The sequence below is a fragment of the Sceloporus occidentalis genome, unplaced genomic scaffold (assembly GCF_023333645.1).
Source record: "Sceloporus occidentalis isolate IW3139 unplaced genomic scaffold, rSceOcc1.0.p SCAF_2, whole genome shotgun sequence".
Taxonomy (NCBI): domain Eukaryota; kingdom Metazoa; phylum Chordata; class Lepidosauria; order Squamata; family Phrynosomatidae; genus Sceloporus; species Sceloporus occidentalis.
In genome coordinates this window covers 246,154,659-246,172,661 of record NW_028316982.1, presented here as the reverse complement: position 1 = coordinate 246,172,661, position 18,003 = coordinate 246,154,659, and positions in this window count along the sequence as shown.

Below are 18,003 nucleotides of genomic sequence, written 5' to 3'. Positions count from 1 at the left end.
TTCACAATGAAACAAGACGCTTCATTGGATGATGTTCCTGTAATTTGACCAAACTATTTTGCAGGTCCAAGTGGGTTGGACAAAACAAAACCCCAATCCCCGTATGAAGTTATACGTAAATACATAATGTTATTCTTTAAATTAAATTACCCTTAGAATTAAACTAATTTAAAACACATCCATTTAAAATGGGGTCTGGAGCAGAGAGACAGCAAAATAGCATACTATTAAAAGCCCTGGTAGTCAGTTTCTAAAAGCTTATCAGAACAAAAAAGTTGCCAATGGAAGTGCAGCAAACAGAAAACTCACCTAGCTCTCCTAGGTTTCAATGCTTATTAGAAGCAGTCGCCGAGAAGGCCCTCTTCTTTGTCCTCCCAAAATGTGTCTGGGAAGATGATGGGATTCAGAGAGGAACGTTAGGGTTGCCATAAATCAGAAATGAATTGAAGACACAGCAACAACAACAACAGATTAATTTGCATGATATGCAAATTTTTAGTTATATGCATGCAATTTGCATGATATGAGAATTGGATCCTGAATTTGGGGAAATGAAATATGAAACCCTATCTTAGAGGCCATGTAGCCTCATACTGGAAGATTAACTCCATGATAGATTGGATAAACTGTTTTTCTTCATGATTCTGGTTTTTTCTGCTTAAACAGTGAACAAATGAGTTCATTCATATTATACTCTGCCTTCCTCACTCTTCTCCATTGGTCTTCCATCTGTTTCTGCTGAGAAATGCTGGATAAGGTGCAGAATAGCTCTGACAGAGCCATCAGGAGAATAGATGGCATTTCCCTCCTGTGTCGCCTACCATCTGGGTTGCTTTGCTCAAACTTTTGCCTGCGCCAGGGAGGCCTCCTCAATGCCCTTCATTTCTAAGGAAGCAAAGGCAAATTCTGCATGACTGCTCCATTGCAAGCTTCCCACTTTTGACTCCAGTTCCCAGTTTTAGTCTGCTTTGTCTGGGCTGCTTCCTTTGATGTCAAATTAAAGCATTTCCAATACAGTAACTTGAATAGTGTTTAAAGTCAACCAAGGGTGAAAGCTCACTGCAGGTACAGGAGTTGTGCATGACGGTTCATGGCAACTATTCAAGAATCTTCACCAAATAGCTGCCCTGGGAGGTGGTGGGGTAGGGGAGGAGAAGATTGGCGTTCAAAGTGAGGAAGACGTATTACTGCTTCATGATTTACTAAGGGAATAAACTTTTTAAAAAAAGATTTGAGAGTATGGCCTAGATCCACAGCTTCTGTTTCTTGCACAACAGCCTCTCCTCCAAGCCATATGGACAAACATAAATTGAAATCAAAAGGAGTTTCATAAGCAGTTTGTGATTATTGCCTGGGGGCCTGCTATCCAAAGAAAAAATGTCAAAAATCCCAGTGGACATGCCAAAGGCTAAGGGTGCATTGAAAGTAAAGCTCTGGATCCTGGCCAGTGAGACTAATTATATTGGTAAAGCAAATAGGACTCGGCTTGAAATGTTATAATGGTTTTAAATGCACAGCATCTTGTGATTTTCTGGAGCCTAAATCTCACTAGAAGTTGGAGTTTAATGAAATATTCATGCAGACACTTCAGGCTTTCCCACTGCTCAATTGCTGTTATCATCATCTTGCCCATTCCATGAAATCTGGGTTTATTTTGGTTCACTAAAGCAGAACTGAAGCTAATTATACCAAAATGTTTCTCATTAATTTCCAGTTTGAAAACAGGAAAAAAAAACCCTCTGTCTTAACTAAGTTCCATTCTTGGGGAAAGGCAGGATAGAAATCTATCAAATAAATACTTACAATACCTGAGATAAAGAATTTAGATTTCAGAACAAATCTTGAGACGATTTCCAAAATTACATGACAGTAGCTTGGTTCTGTAAACAGGCATAAACAATGCAATACTTGGAGTAAGTGAGTTAAAGTGAACAGGAATGAGGCCTTTTGAGTAAGAAAATTAGTGTTTTACTCAGCAAATAAAAATCTAAGAAAAATGAGGTGGCAGTGAGAAGAGATGTAGCAAAAGCAGTCAAAAGATATAATGCAAAATATGAATCATATTAATAAGACTTGAGGGGAAACTCATCAATATAACCAAAATGCAAGTTGATGCTCTAACTGCAGAGGCAGAAGTAGAAGAATCTGAAAGATTCTGTACCTTTAGTCCAGGAGGAAATTGAACACACACCAAAACTGGACTTCCTGTTAATCATAGGTAATTGGAATGCAAAAATAGGAAATAGATCAGAATCAAAGATTGTAGGAAAATTTGGCCTAGGATCAAGGAATGAACCAAGAGAACAAGTGACTGAATTTTGTGAGGCCAACAGTTTGTTCATAGCAAACACATTTTTCAATCAACCCAAGAAGTGACTATACATTGACATCACCTGGTGGCCAATATAGAAATCAAACAGATTACATAATTGAAAGTAGAAGATGGAGAAGCTCAATTCTCTTTGCAAAAACAAGACCAGAAGCAGATTGTGGCACAGACCATAAACTACTGATATCAAAAATTAGAATAAAGCTAAACACTAAACCAACCACCATGCCAAAATACAACCTGAAGAACAACCCTGTAGAATTTAAAGAGAATGTGAAAACTAGATCTACACTATTAAGCCTAATTAACCGGGAGCCAGAAGGACTCTGAACTAAACCCAGGGACATTATCAGGGAAGAATGCAAAAAGACACTCTCTAGAGGCAAAAGGAAAGAGAAAACTCGATGAAACAAATAAAACTTTTCAAGCAGTTAAGGACAGATGACAAGCAAAAGGTGACAGAAATAGCAGAATCCTGAATGCAACTATTCACTGACTTGTGCACAGTGACAAGGAGAGCCACTATAATAATCAATACAGAGATATAGATGACAGGACAAATGACACATTACATGACCAAGCAGAAATAGAAAGATGACGAAAACAATAAATGGAAGAACTATATAAAAGGGATGAAAGGGTGATAGATACATTTGAGGAGTCCTGGTGGCGCAGTGGTTAAATGCCTGTACTGCAGCCATTCACTCAAACCCACAAGGTTGCGAGTTCAAGACCAGCAAAAGGGCCCAAGCTCGACTCAGGCTTGCATCCTTCCGAGGTCGCTAAAATGAGTACCCAGACTGTTGGGGGCAAATTAGCTTACTTGCTAATTAGCTTACTTGCTGTTCACCGCTATGATCTTTGGAATAGCGGTATATAAATAAAAAAAATAAAAAAAACCATATGATGATGAACCTTCAGTTTTGGAAAGAGAAGTGGAAGCTTCACTCAGAGCACTTGGGAGAAATAAATCACCAGGAACAAGTGGCATACCAATAGAGCTGCTACAGTCTACAGAGACAGAATCTACTCTCGTTCTCACTAAAATCTATCAACAAATATGGAAAACAAAATAATAGGCTGCAGATTAGAAACACTCAATATACATTTCAATCCCCAAGAAAGGGGACACCAGGGATTGCAGTAACAACAGGACCATTGCACTAATTTCCCATGCAAGCAAAATGATGCTCAAAATTCTACAACAAAGATTATTACTGTATATGAATGGAGAAATGCCAGATGTCCAAGATGGGTTCAGAAAAGCAGGTAACATTAGGGATCATATTGTAAACATAATGGTGGATAATGGGACATACTAAAGAATTTCAGAAGAAAATCTACTTGTGTTTTATTATAGCAAAGCTTTTGATTGTATAGATCATGAAAAACTATGGGTTGCTGTTAAAGAAATGGGTGTACCACAACATTCTATGAGTCTGAGATTCGATTGTCCTGATGTAACCTGTGCTCAGAACAGGAAACTACTATCAGGATAGAATATGGAAAAATGGAATGGTTTCCAATTGGCAAGGGGGGGGGGGGGGTCAGCCAACGCTGCATTTTATCACTCTATCTGTTTAACTTGTATGCTGACGGTATCATATGTGAAGCAGGACTAGACTTAGAGGAAGGAAGCATAAAAATTGGAGAAAGGACCAACAGCAATTTACAATATGCAGATGACACCATATTACTAGCAGAAAATAGCAAAGACTTGGAACGATTACTGAAAAAGTCAAGGGAGCAAATGCAAAGGCAGGTTAATAGTAGAACATGTAGAACATGAAGAAAATAATAAATAATGACCACCCATGATTTACATAACTTTAAAGTAGATGATGAAGACATTGAAAGAGTTCAGAATTTTCCATTGTATCAGTCATTAATCAGAATGGACACTGCAGTCAAGAAATCTGAAGATTAGGAATCATAGAATAGGACTCAGAAGGACAACTATGAAAGAACTAGACAAGATCCTGGATTATAAATATACATAACTGAATATTAAGATTTTCCATACTATTCTATTTTCCATTTCTATGTGTGGTTGTGAAAGCTGGACAGGGAACAAAATGGATAGGAAGAAAATAAACTCATTTGAAACAGGGACTGATAAAAAGACAAATCAGTGAGTCCTAGAACAAATCAAACCTGGATGTTTCCTAGAAGCCAAGATGACAAAAATGAGACTGTTGTACTATGGGCATATAATGGATGCTAGCAATGATGCTGGCTAAGGCAAAAGGCAGTAGGAAAAGAGAAAGACCACATTCTAGATGGTTAGACTCAAATAAGGATGTCACAGCCCTGAGTCTGCAAGATCATAGAATCATAGAATCATAGAATCGTAGAGTTGGAAGAGACCACTAGGGCCATCCAGTCCAACCCCCTGCCATGCAGGAAATCCAATTCAAAGCATCCCTGACAGATGGCCATCCAGCCTCTGTTTAAAGACCTCCAAGGAAGGAGACTCTATCACCCTCCGAGGGAGTGCATTCCACTGTCGAACAGCCCTTACTGTCAGGAAGTTCCTCCTAATGTTGAGGTGGAATCTCTTTTCCTGTAGCTTGCATCCATTGTTCCGGGTCCTGTTCTCTGGAGCAGCAGAAAACAAGCTTGCTCCCTCTTCAATATGACATCCTTTCAAATATTTAAACAGGGCTATCATATCACCTCTTAACCTTCTTTTCTCCAGGCTAAACATCCCCAGCTCCCTAAGTCGTTCCTCATAGGTCATGGTTTCCAGACCCTTCACCATTTTTGTCGCCCTCCTTTGGACACGCTCCAGTTTCTCAATGTCCTTTCTGAATTGTGGTGCCCAGAACTGGACACAATATTCTAGGTGGGGCCTGACCAGAGCAGAATACAGTGGCACTATTACTTCTCTTGATCTAGACACTATACTTCTATTGATGCAGCCTAAAATAGCATTGGCCTTTTTAGCTGCCGCATCACACTGTTCACTCATGTTCAACTTGTGGTCTACTTGGACTCCTAGATCCCTTTCACACGTAGTTTCATTCAGCCAGGTGTCACCCATCCTATATCTGTGCATTTTATTTTTCCGCCCTAAGTGCAATACCTTACATTTCTCTGTGTTGAATTTCATTTTGTTAGCTTTGGCCCAGCTTTCTAGTCTATTCAGGTCATTTTGAATCTTGATCCTGTCCTCTGGGGTATTAGCTATTCCCCCTAATTTGGTGTCATCTGCAAATTTGATAAGAATGCTCCCAATTCTGTCATCCAGGTCATTGATAAAGATGTTGAATAGCACTGGGCCCAGGACAGAGCCCTGTGGGACCCCACTGGTCACTTCTCTCCAGGATGAAAAGGAGCCATTGTTGAGCACCCTTTGGGTTCGGCCGGTCAACCAATTACAGATCCATTTAACAGTTTCTTTGTCTAGCCCACATTTTACAAGCTTGTTTGCAAGAATGTCATGGGAAACCTTGTCAAAGGCCTTACTGAAATCAAGATATACTATATCCACAGCATTCCCTTCATCTACCAAGCTGGTAATTTTATCAAAGAAAGAGATTAGGTTTGTCTGGCATGACTTGTTTCTCTGAAACCCATGTTGACTTTTTGTGATTATGGCATTGCCTTCTAGATGTTCACAGACTCTCTGTTTAATGATCTGCTCCAGAATCTTTCCTGGTATTGATGTCAGACTAACTGGACGATAATTGTTGGGATCCTCTTTTTTCCCCTTTTTGAAGATGGGGACAACGTTTGCCCTTCGCCAGTCTGCTGGGATCTCTCCTGTTCTCCAGGAGTTTTCAAATATGATTGCCAATGGCTCCGATATTACATTTGCCAGTTCTTTTAATACCCTTGGATGGAGTTCATCTGGTCCCGGAGACTTAAATTCATTTAGATTAATAAGGTGTTCCTCTACTATCTCTTTACTTATTCTGTGCTGAAATTCCCCTATTCTGTCCTCTGCTCCATTATCCTCAAGTTGAGCACCCTTTGCCTTTTCTGAGAAGACTGAGGCAAAGAAGGTGTTGAGTAATTCTGCCTTTTCTCTGTCTTCTGTTAGCATTTTGCCATCTTCTCCACGCAGTGACCCTACCGTTTCCTTCTTCTTCCTTTTGCTGCGGACATATCCAAAAAAGCCCTTTTTATTGTTCTTAACCTCTCTAGCAAGCCTGAGTTCATTCTGCGCTTTAGCTTTTCTGACTTTACCCCTACACATGCCTGCTATTTCTTTGAATTCCTTTTTCGTGATTTCCCCCTTTTTCCATTTCTTATACATGTTCCGTTTCAAACTCAGCTCAGTTGAAAGTTCGTTAGTCATCCATCCTGGTTTCTTGAGACACCTCCCGTTTTTCTTTCTCACTGGAACTGTTTGAAATTGTGCCTTCAGTATCTCTCTTTTGAGAAACTCCCATCCATCCTGAACTCCTTTATCTTTTAGTATTTCTGACCATGGAATCGCCCTCAATACTTCTCTAAGTTTACTGAAATTCGCTCTCCTAAAGTCTAGGATGCGTGTCTGACTCTGCCTGGCTTCTCCTTTCCACTGTATTACAAACTCCAGGAGAACATGGTCACTTCCACCTAATGATCCCACCACTTGCACTCCATTAACCAAGTCATCTTTGTTGGTTAGGATCAAATCTAAAATAGCTGACCCCCTTGTTGCCTCTTCCACCTTTTGGACCATGAAATTGTCTTCCAGGCAAGTGAGGAATTTGCTAGGCCTTGAGGATTTTGCTGAGTTTGACTTCCAGCAAATATCAGGATAGTTGAAGTCGCCCATCACTACTACATCTCTCTTTTCTGACTGTGTGGTCATCTGTTCTAGAAAGATATCATCCAATTCCTCAGTCTGACTTGGGGGTCTGTAGTAGACTCCCACCGTAACATCCTTGTTGTTTCCCTCCCCTTTGATTCTTATCCAGATGCTCTCGATCTGGCTTCCATGATTGATGTCCAGGATCTCTTCACTGGTGTAAATATCTGTGACATATAGTGCTATTCCTCCTCCTTTCCTGTTTGGCCTATTTCTCTTAATAAGGTTATACCCCTCTATTTCCACATTCCAATCATGAGACTCATCCCACCAGGTTTCAGTGATGCCTATTATATCATATTTGCTTTGTTGTACTAGGAGTTCGAGTTCATCTTGCTTATTTCCCATGCTCTGTGCATTAGTGTAGAGACATCGCAGACCATGGTTCCCTTTTACTTGCTGCCTGTGCAAGTTTTTTTGCCTCCCACTGTTGGGTCCTTGCACTGTTTGCCTTGTTTCCTCTGTGTCAGTTTGACTATTTTCGCCATCCCTTTCGCCTTCCTTAATATTGTCTCCCTTCCCCTCGGAACTCAGTTTAAAGCTCTCCTGATCAAGTTCTTGAGACTGTTGGCAAAAACATTTCTTCCAACTGGCGTGAGATGCAACCTGTCTGTTGCAAGAAGTCCCTCCTCATGGAACCGCAGCCCATGATCGAAGAATCCAAATCCTTCTCGGCGGCACCATCTGCGAAGCCAGTTGTTCACATCTGCTATTTTCCTCTCCCTTCCTGGACCATGCCCTTCAACTGGCAGAAGAGACGAGATGACAACCTGTACATCCATTCCTTTCAGCTTCCTACCAAGCGCCTCGTAATCCCTTTTGATGTTCTGAATGGTGTGTCTTGCAGTATCATTAGTTCCCACGTGGACCAAAAGGAAGGGGTATTGGTCAGTAGGCTTGACCAGTCTTGTCAGCCTCTCTGTCACATCACGGATCTTTGCACCTGGAAGACAACACACCTCTCGAGACATCTTGTCAGGCCTACAAATCACTGCTTCTGTACCCCTCAGCAAGGAGTCCCCCACTACGACCACACGCCTCCTCCGAGGCTTGGCAGCGACTGTTCCCTCGGGTGGGACTCTCAGGCTCCCCTGCTCCGTCCCTGAAGTCTGTCCATGCTGCTCTTCTTCATCCTCCTTGATAAGGGAAAGAGCTTGGAATCGATTCTCTAGCTGCAAGCTCCCCGAACAATTCCTTCTTGGCTTACTTCTCTTTGTGACATTCGTCCAGCTGTCTGCCTCCTCTGTTTGGCAAGTGACCTCTTCCACCGTAGCATCTTCCTCTGCGTGGTACTCATCCAAGATGGTTAGTTCTATTGTGTCCAGGAAATCCTCTTGTTCCCTAATCTGCTGAAGTGTAGCTACTCTGGACTCCAGCTGCTGCACTTTCTCCTCCAAGAGTGCTATGATCATATATATATGATATATATGATCATCGCGGAATAGCGGTATATAAATAAAACATATTATTATTATTATTATTATTACCAACTTGCACTTGGTGCATGTGAAGTTCTCCACTTCTGTAGGCAAGAAGAGAAACATCCCACAAGAGTTGCAGGTGACTGCAGCAGATCCCTCGTTGTCTGAGCAGGACAGTTGATAAGAGGGTGACTTGAAGGTCTCTCATTCATTGGGTCACCATAAATTGATGAAGACTTGACAGCAGTTAATGACAACAACAAATTGGGAATGACTCCTACCTGAAACTTTAGACTGTGGTCAGTCTGAAACTGCTGTGGCCAGTTAGAAGGAAAATTACAAGGCAAGTTGGAGCTATGATTTGATCCATGTGTGTTCTGTACAAACTAATATTTACAATTATTTCTCCAGACAGAGAAGGAAATTGAGATGTGGGTTATTAAGCAGATAATTTGCTCCATTGGACAGGCCATATCTCATGCCGCATAAAGTGGAAATATGCTATTGTCTACCATGCATGCATTATTGCTCAGTTACTTTTGTAGCATGTTTCTCCCACAATGCCAACAAATTAGGCTGAAGTGAAAGAAAAACAAATTAAGAGCAGCCATGTATGTTGCATTATTGCCCACCAAAGAGAGAGAGAGGTTGATTTATACCTGTATGAAGGGGAGATGTTTCTCTATGTGCCAAGAAAAAACTCATTTTATGCAATTGAACGGAATGAAAATAGCTGTGAGAGAACACATCAGCTCCTCATTAGGTATTCTAATATATTTAGCGTGTCTCTTGAGTCTGAGTTACCTGCCCCATTACTGAAAAAATGCCCTGATTTTCTTCTTTCATGGTACTTTTGCTAGAGAGAATTCCCTAGTCTTGGATGCTGTGCTTGTTATCAACAGCATGGTGAAAATACTAATTATGTGATCTTGTGGCCACAGATCACATGAAAATCTACCCAGACTGATTCTGAGGGGATACCCAGTTTACTTGTAAGCTTCCAATCAGCTCTGATTGTATGTTTATTTTACAGAGATTGTGCAGAATGGGCCTCCAGTTATTGCTTGCTATAGGGATAGTCCAAAAGAATTGAGTTCTAGTGTTTCACTGAAATAAATAGAGCTTAGCGATACTAAAAATTTTACTTGGCTTTGTGAGTTGTTTTTGAGGGCAGCATGTGACACTTTTTGTCATGTAATTCCTCTGCCCTGTTCACAAAATTTTATGGTGTGTATGTATGGGAAGCGTAGTAATGAGAGAAGTAGATAAGAGCAAGGACATACAACTGATCACCAATCAGAATTGTCCAAGCCATAGTATCCCCCATCACCATGTACGGATGTGAGAGTTGGACAGTGAAGAAAGCGGATAAGAAAAAATTAATTCATTTGAGATGTGATGCTGGAGAAGGGTGCTGAGGCTACTGTGGAGACCAAAAGGACAAACAAATGTGTCCTTGAACAGATCAAACCAGAAGTCTCCTTGGAAGCCAGGATGACAAAACTGAGCTGTCATACTTTGGACTCATCATTAGAAGGCATCTCAAATGAATTATCTATTTGAAAAAAAACAATAATGCTAGGAAAGGTTGATGGGAGTAGAAAGAGAGGAAGACCACACACCTGATGGCTAGACTCAATTAAGGAAATCCAAACATGAATCTACAAGACTTAAGCAGAGCAGCAGAGGATAGGGAGGCTTGGAGATGTCTCATCCACAGGGTCGCCATGAGTTGGGGCCAACTTGAGGGCAATTAACAACAGCAATGTGTGTCTATGCGCCTTTAGGTTGCCTGCCAATGTGACCTTGTGAATTTCATAAGAGTTTCTTAGGCAAGGAATACTCAGAAGTATCAGTTCCCTCCTCTGAAAATAACCTACAGTACCTACTATTTGTTGGTGGTCCCCCATCCAAATACTGATGAGGTGCTTTTAGGGTATTTAAGCCCCAAGGGGGACAGAACAGATTGGGTTTTTTCCTCCAAATTTTAAAAACCTAAGTTCTTTTTGTTCCAGATATGAAGAAATATGTGGATTTTGGTAAGCTATGTGTGCCAGCTAAATTCAATAAGTACAAAACAAAAAAAAGTTACAGCCTCAATATCTCAGCTGAAACTGGTTGACTTTACCCTGTGGTGACATCCCTAATATCTCAGTGCAAACTCTAGTCATGTATATCCATCCTTCCTCAGTGGTCCAGACAACTACCAAGGTATGAGAATCCCAAAAGTCACCAAGATCAGGTAAAATTAGCAAAGTGTTGATACTACAACACTGTTCAGGTCATCTATGAGGTTGACTTAGGCCCAAAACACACTGCAGAAATAATCCAGTTTGACACCACTTTAAGTGCCTTAGCCCAGTGCTAGATAATCCTGGGAACTGTAGTTTATTGTGTCACCAGAACTCTCTAAATGTCTCACAAAACTACAGTTCCCAAAATTCCCTAGCTTGGAGCCAGGACAGTTTAAGCGGTCTCAAACTGGATTATTTCTGCAGTGTGTTTTGGGCCTAAGACAGCTTCTTTTCCAAAATTAAACCTCAAATCAGACTGGAATGAATTCAAAAATCCGTTTTATTCAGAAAACCCCTACGTATCTTATTAATGTGTGGATGCAGGATGATATTCATGTCATTTGGATTCAGACCTTGGGGCATCACTTATTGTTAAACAAACAATTAGTTACCTTCAGCATCTTCAAGTCAGTTACATGCAACAGACATTTTTTTTTAAAAAAGTAACCAGTTACAATTTTTCAAAAGGAGCCCTGTTGGTGCAGTGGTTAAATGCCAGTATTGCAGCCACTTTCAGACACAAGGTTATGAGCTTCAGGGTCCACTCAGCCTTTTGCAGGTAGATAAAATGAGTACCCAGCTTGTTGGGGGTAATTGGCTTGGATAACGGTATAGAAATGTACTTGCTGGTGCTATAACCTAAAAATGATATAAAACTTTCAGTTACTTCAGATTATTTTTTTTAGTTACAGTTCGCCCTTTCTTTACGTGGGGGATCCGTTCCGGACTCCCCTGCGTAAAATAAATACTGCCTATGCTTGAGCCTCATTTAAATGAATAGGGCTTGTGCACGCAGTGGTGCAGCACTGTGCGTGCAACATGGGCACGTGCCCCATTAGTCCCTATGGGACGCGCTGCCCCTTCTCCCCGCATGGCTTTCACGTAAATCTTAAAACCCTTTTGGATGCTACAACACATTGGAATGTGGTAGAAAACATACCCTCCTCTATTTTGTCATTGCCAAACACCCTCAACAGAGCATGTGGCAGTAGCACAAGATATCGCATGAGCCAGAACTTGAAGCAGGTGATATTGTTCCTCCTAATGTCAGGACTAAAGTCGCTGCACAACTTTAGAAATAGTATAATTAGAGTACTATAAAGTTCTCCCATGATTATACAAACAGGTGAAATACAATCACTTACTGCAAAAAAATAAAATTAAAAAAATTAAAAAATGAGATTGTCACTTGTGAAGTTACTTTGAAAAATTATGTAATGTTGGATTTATTACAGTCCAATATACACGGCTTCCTGCTTATGCGGAAGCCAAGCGACAATGTAAACAATTTTACATGCCCCCATTGTTTCCTATGGGGCATAAGCATACAGGGATTTTCCCTTATGCGGGGAGGGGGGGTGTCTGGAACTGATCCCCCATGTAAGGGGAGAGCCCACTCTGTGTGTGTGTGTGTGTGTGTGTGTGTGTGTATAATGCAGCAGCAGTTTATAATAAAACAATCCAAAATATACAGAATATTGGACTAGAAGACATTTGGGTGTGTACTTCAAATGCACATTTTTTTAAAAAAAATTACTACAGATTTGATGAAGGAGATAATTTCTATTTTCAAGAAAATGAGCAGCGTCAGCCATTGAGACCTAACCTAAAGTGTTAATCAATCTACTGCAGTTATAGGGGAAAGTAGCTAATTAAAAGTAGATTCATTTTCTGAGTAGGTTTCCTTACTTTGAACTTAACCCTAGCTTCCTTCAGAAACCACCTGTTATCTAAGTGGTGGAAGTGACTATTTGTAAAGCCCAATTAGGCATACCTGATCTTTCCCCTTTAATAAACCAAGATGAATCAGGGTCAAGCAAAGATGATGAAGCTGCTCTCACTTCTATAAGAGTCTGTCTGTATCCTGAGGGTCAACAATCTGAACTGTATCTATGAAGACTGACCAGATGGCATCACTGAAGTCAGCATCTCTGATCTCTTCCTTTGAGCGATTTACTCTGGTCTGCATTTGAATTCTCTGAATCTGGTTCCACTGTAATCCTGGTCTGACTGAGCAATATACAGTACATCTGGGAAATAATTACTTGATGCAGAGAAGTGAAAATGGGAGAACCTGCCAAGACTTTTTAATATCCATCTGGCATTTCTATTCATCTAGGACTGACGTTGGCCATTATACTACTGTCTGTCATTCTTTTACAAGGCCCATTTTTGGCAACAATCTTGTAACACTCATAGTATGTACTTTTGTCCCAGTTCTGTAAAGATATACAAAGAGCAAAGGGGCACTGTTTAGTTTATTTTTACCAACTTACTTTATTTTTAAATATTTTATTTAAATGTTTATTTTTTATTTAAAATTTTATTTAAATATTTGTTCATCTTAAAATATTATGAACTGCATAATATTTATTTACATATTCATATCTTATCCAATATCTAAAGATCTCAGGGCACCATACAATAAAAGTAATGGAACTAATTTAAAACAAATTTAAAAGTTGACTTCATAGAATCATAGAGTTGGAAGAGACCACAAGGGCTGTCGAGTCCAGCCCCCCTGCCATGCAAGAACTCACAATCAAAACATACCAGACAGATGGCTATCCAGCCTCTGTTTAAAGAGCCCCAAAGAAGGAGACTCCATCAAACTCCAAGGCAGCTTTTACCATGAGGAAATTCTTCCTAATATTTTGCAGTCTCTTCCAACTCTATGATTCTATGAAATCTCTTTTTCTATAGTTTGAATCCATTGCTCAGTGTCCTAATCTCTGGAGCAGCAGAAAACAAGCTTCCTCCATCCTTAATACAATATCCCTTCAAATATTTAAATATGGGCTATCATGTTGCCCCTTAACTTTCTCTTCTCCAGACTAAACCTATCCAGTTCTTTAAGTCTCTGCTCATAAGGCATGATTTTCAGACTTTTCACCATTTTGGTTGCCCTCTTCTGGACACATGCTGACTTCTCAAAATCATTTTTGAATTGTGGCACCCAGAACTGGACGCAATATTCCAAGTGAGGCCTCACCAAAGCAGAATAGAGTGGCACTATTACTTCCCTCGATCTAGACACAATACTTTTGTTGATACAGCCTAGAATCACATTGGCTTTTTTAGCTGCTGCATCACACTGTTGACTCATGTTCAGCTTGTGGTCTACTTGGACTCCTAGATCCTTTTCACATGTACTATTGTCAAGCCAGGTGTCCCTCATCCTATATCTGTGCATTTCATTTTTTTCTGCCTAAGACTAGTACCTTCTATTTCTCCTTACTGAAATTCATTTTGCTAGTTCCAGCCCAGCTTTCTAATCCATTAAGAAACCTGATGGCAAGTTTTATCCCACCTTTTAACCTTTTCTTTCTCTTTTTAAAGACACCTTCTGGGGTTTGATGGAAGCAGTTGAGCTTGGTGAAAGCCTATCACAGCATTGCACCAGATGCTTGAGTGTTTATATACACTGACTGGTATTTATACTGATGTTTGTTCAGATTATGAAAGGCACTTTCTAAAGAGGAAGCCAATCCCAAACGGTTATTAATCTTGTTTCATTTGACTAACATTTCTAGGTTTTCTACAAGCTGCTGCTGCTTCCCTCTGGAATGTTTCTCCACACACGTCAATAATTAGTCCTAAACAGTACAAATATTTATAGTAATTCCTCCTAGATGGAAAAGTGGTTGAATTTTATGGTAATAATTTCAAAAGTACCAAAGAAAGTATTTGCCAAAAATTCTTGGTAATTTTGGGATTCTACTGTTGTCACTGTTACATGTAGTTTCTCTTTTGCTTATCCTCTTCAACAGCCTTTGTCCACACTTTACCACTGAAGATAAATTCACAATTAATATTAACAATCACTTTTGCTAGATTATGTTAATTATTTAGTTATTTAGTGTGCAAAACATCTTTAAGACTAATGGAAGCTGCATCTGAATGCAGAAATAATCCAGTTTGATGCCTCTTTAACTGCCATGGCTCCAAGCTACGGAATTCTGAGGACTGTAGTTTTGTGAGATATTTAGCTTTCTCTGTTGGAGATCTCTGGGCTACAACAAACTACAGATTTTGCAAGAGGAGGCAGACAAAGGGAAAGGTTTACTCTTCTCCTACTGGCACTTGGGTTCCAATCCAGAACACACACATGCTTCTTTTTTAGTAGGAAAAAAAATCTGCAGCTATATGTTACACAATTAATGTAGTGTGTTTAAATCTAAGGCAGGCTTACAAAAATGAGAACAATGCTGACCTTTTCAACAAGTTTTGAGGCAGGATCATTAGATGCTTAACAAAGATTAGCTATATTTTTTACAAAAACCTTAAAGCATGCCATTTTTTTTTGCAGTAAACAAAATGTACAAGGTGCACTCAGAGAAGCAAAATCAGTTTTAGTGTGCAACTAAAATTTCTAAATTTCATGAACAATATAAATAAAACTTGTCCAGCTATATTAGTATCTTACTTCTCATAAATCATACACATGCTGAGCTTAAAAAACAACACTGAGGCTGGCTATAAACCGGCAGGCTGCGGCTGACCATTTTTAATTGAAGGACTGCTTCTCTTTTCCAAACTGTGTCAACAGAGCAAGTCCATAAAACCAATTAATCCTGTGTTCTACTTACAAGTGAATTAAATTCTGTGAATATTGAAGAGACTGTGGATGCAATGTTTTGCCTACAGAAAAAGGATAGTGGGCATGTGGCAGTTCTCCAGCACTTGCCAAACAAGCTCATTTACTTTATGCACCAGTTAGTAATCCAGTGGGAAGAACAAATCAATACCTGTGGCATGTTTCATAAACTAGAAACCATTTCAGACTTGTCATTTTTGATAAGTGGAAGCCATAGAAATGGCTAAGTGGAAGTTAAGAAAAAGAATTGCCCTGGATAGATGGTAACACCATACTTTATAAATGTTTGGCAAGGATGGCCCCATTTAATCATTTACCGTCCTACTTTCTCAGTTCTTTTTAAATGTCTGTTTCCCGCGCTTCTCTTTTCTTTTCTCCTTCATTCTTGGCTTACATCAGCTGAACAGTGCAAAGTGCAAAAGTAGTTTGTATTCAGCTAACTCGGCAGGAGGATGAGGAGGGTTGGAAACTTGCCCTTCTCAGCTCATTAGGGTTTTCTTAATGTTATTTTAAGACTTTCCTACATTCAGTACATAGACTCCAAGGGTTCTCTGTTTAAAACAGTAGGTTTTGTGTTGGCCCATTTGTTTATATTGCCTCACAGATAGTGTGTCGGTGGTGTCTTTTTCTATTACAGTTGGCCCTCCATGTTCACTGATTTTTTCTCCACAGATTCAACCATCCATGGCTTGAAAATATTCAACAAAAGATATAAATTCCCAAAAGCAAACCTTCATTTTGCCATTTTATATAAGGGACACTATTTCACTATGCCATTGTATATAATAGAACTGGAGCATCCACAGATTTTGTTATCCATGGGGATCCTGGAACAAAACCGCAGTGGATACCAAGGGCCCACTGTACATCTCAGGATGTCTTTTCAAGACAGCACTCTTGTGCTGAGATTCCTCCCCCTTCCTCTCAGGACCACAAAACAGGGTCCAGATCCCGAAATCTCAGAATTCTACATGGGACACAAGCATTAATGTTTCCTCTACCATATATATGGATGGGTCTTCTTAGGTAAGTGTAGGATCTGAGCCCAAACCATTACACAATTACAATCAGTAGAATTTTTAGAAAACACAAATCCAATGACCTAGATTTGTCCACAATGAAAGAAACCTAAGGCAGCAAGCAGTGACAAATTAATTCTCTACCATTTGCATATTGTCCAGTGAGCATATCACTCAAAAGGCAATGTTAATTTCTTCCCAGCATCACCTCTTTCTACTAACACTCACTCTACCAAGGTATCTGTGTAATTTGAGATGCAAAGTACTGAAGGATGGCTTCCTTGATCATCAGGAGCCATGAAAGAGCTTTTCAGGTTCAGTAGCTCATGAAAAAGCTCTGAGGACTACAAAAGGGGTGCACTAAATCAACAGTCCTCAATGGCAGCAGGGTTCTCAATGGAGCTTACAGTAATAGACTGAAATGGTTTGCAAAAACAACTGTCAATGGACAAAGTACCTTTCAGAATGCAAATGGGGCTGCAAACAACCCCTCCCCAGTTTGTATCCTTATCAGAGTGGGGGGGGGAATGCATAAATATACCACACATATTTGGCAAAGAGTGCTGTCAAAATGCCAAAGGGTAAAAGAAATATCCTGCACAAGTTGAACAGTTATGCAGTCTTTTTTTAAAAAACTGGGGGAAAAGAAGCCAGTGTTGGTGGAGAGGTATTAAACTTGTAGCTACGGCAGTGATGACTGCATTTCGGAAAGCATCACAGAGCTGTTGGGTTTTTGTTTGGTTTTTTGTAGCTGTTGTGGCCTTTTTAAATCACTGTGCTGGAAACCACCACTAAAGGATTTAAAACTACATTTTAGATGCAAGCAGATGTATTGGGAGGAGAAAGGGGCAAGGGCATAAAAGTATTATGCAAAAACAAATACAGATTATGAAGCATAAAAGGTAATTTGGATAACTGCAGATGCACTCAATTCACTTATTGAAATGCGGAGAAACAATTCTTGGAAAGGCTTCTGACTGGAAAGAGAAATTCATTCAAACCTTTTAAACTAAACCATTTTAAAGTCTCCTGGGAGTTTTCAGTTGCTATTCTGTTATTCAAATTACATTTTTAGCACTTTATCACATCATTTTTGGTAGTGCGCAAGTGCCAGCCTATATTTTTCCCTTTCTGAAGAGCTCTGCATTTCTCAGGCTGTACTGCTAATGTCTAATTTCCAATGTATCCCATGGTATGCAGATATGCCAGTTGTGCTTAAATCAGGCAGACACCAGGAACTCACAACCAGCAAGCTTTGAGTAAGTCTCTCTTCAACCGGATAAGACAGACATATCAGAATCATTTCGGTAACATCCTAACTATCTTAAGCATTGGTTTTCAATCTTTAGTCTTCCAAATGTTTTAGATTTCAGGTCCCAGAATTCTTTTCCTTTATCCTTGCTAGGAATTGTGGGAGTTGATGTCAAAGACATCTTAAAGACCAAAGGTCGAGAGCCATTATTCTAAATTGAGCCCAGTAGTACACACCTAAATCTAGATTTGTCCTCAGCTGTTTTTCACACTCTTGTTAAAATCCTATGC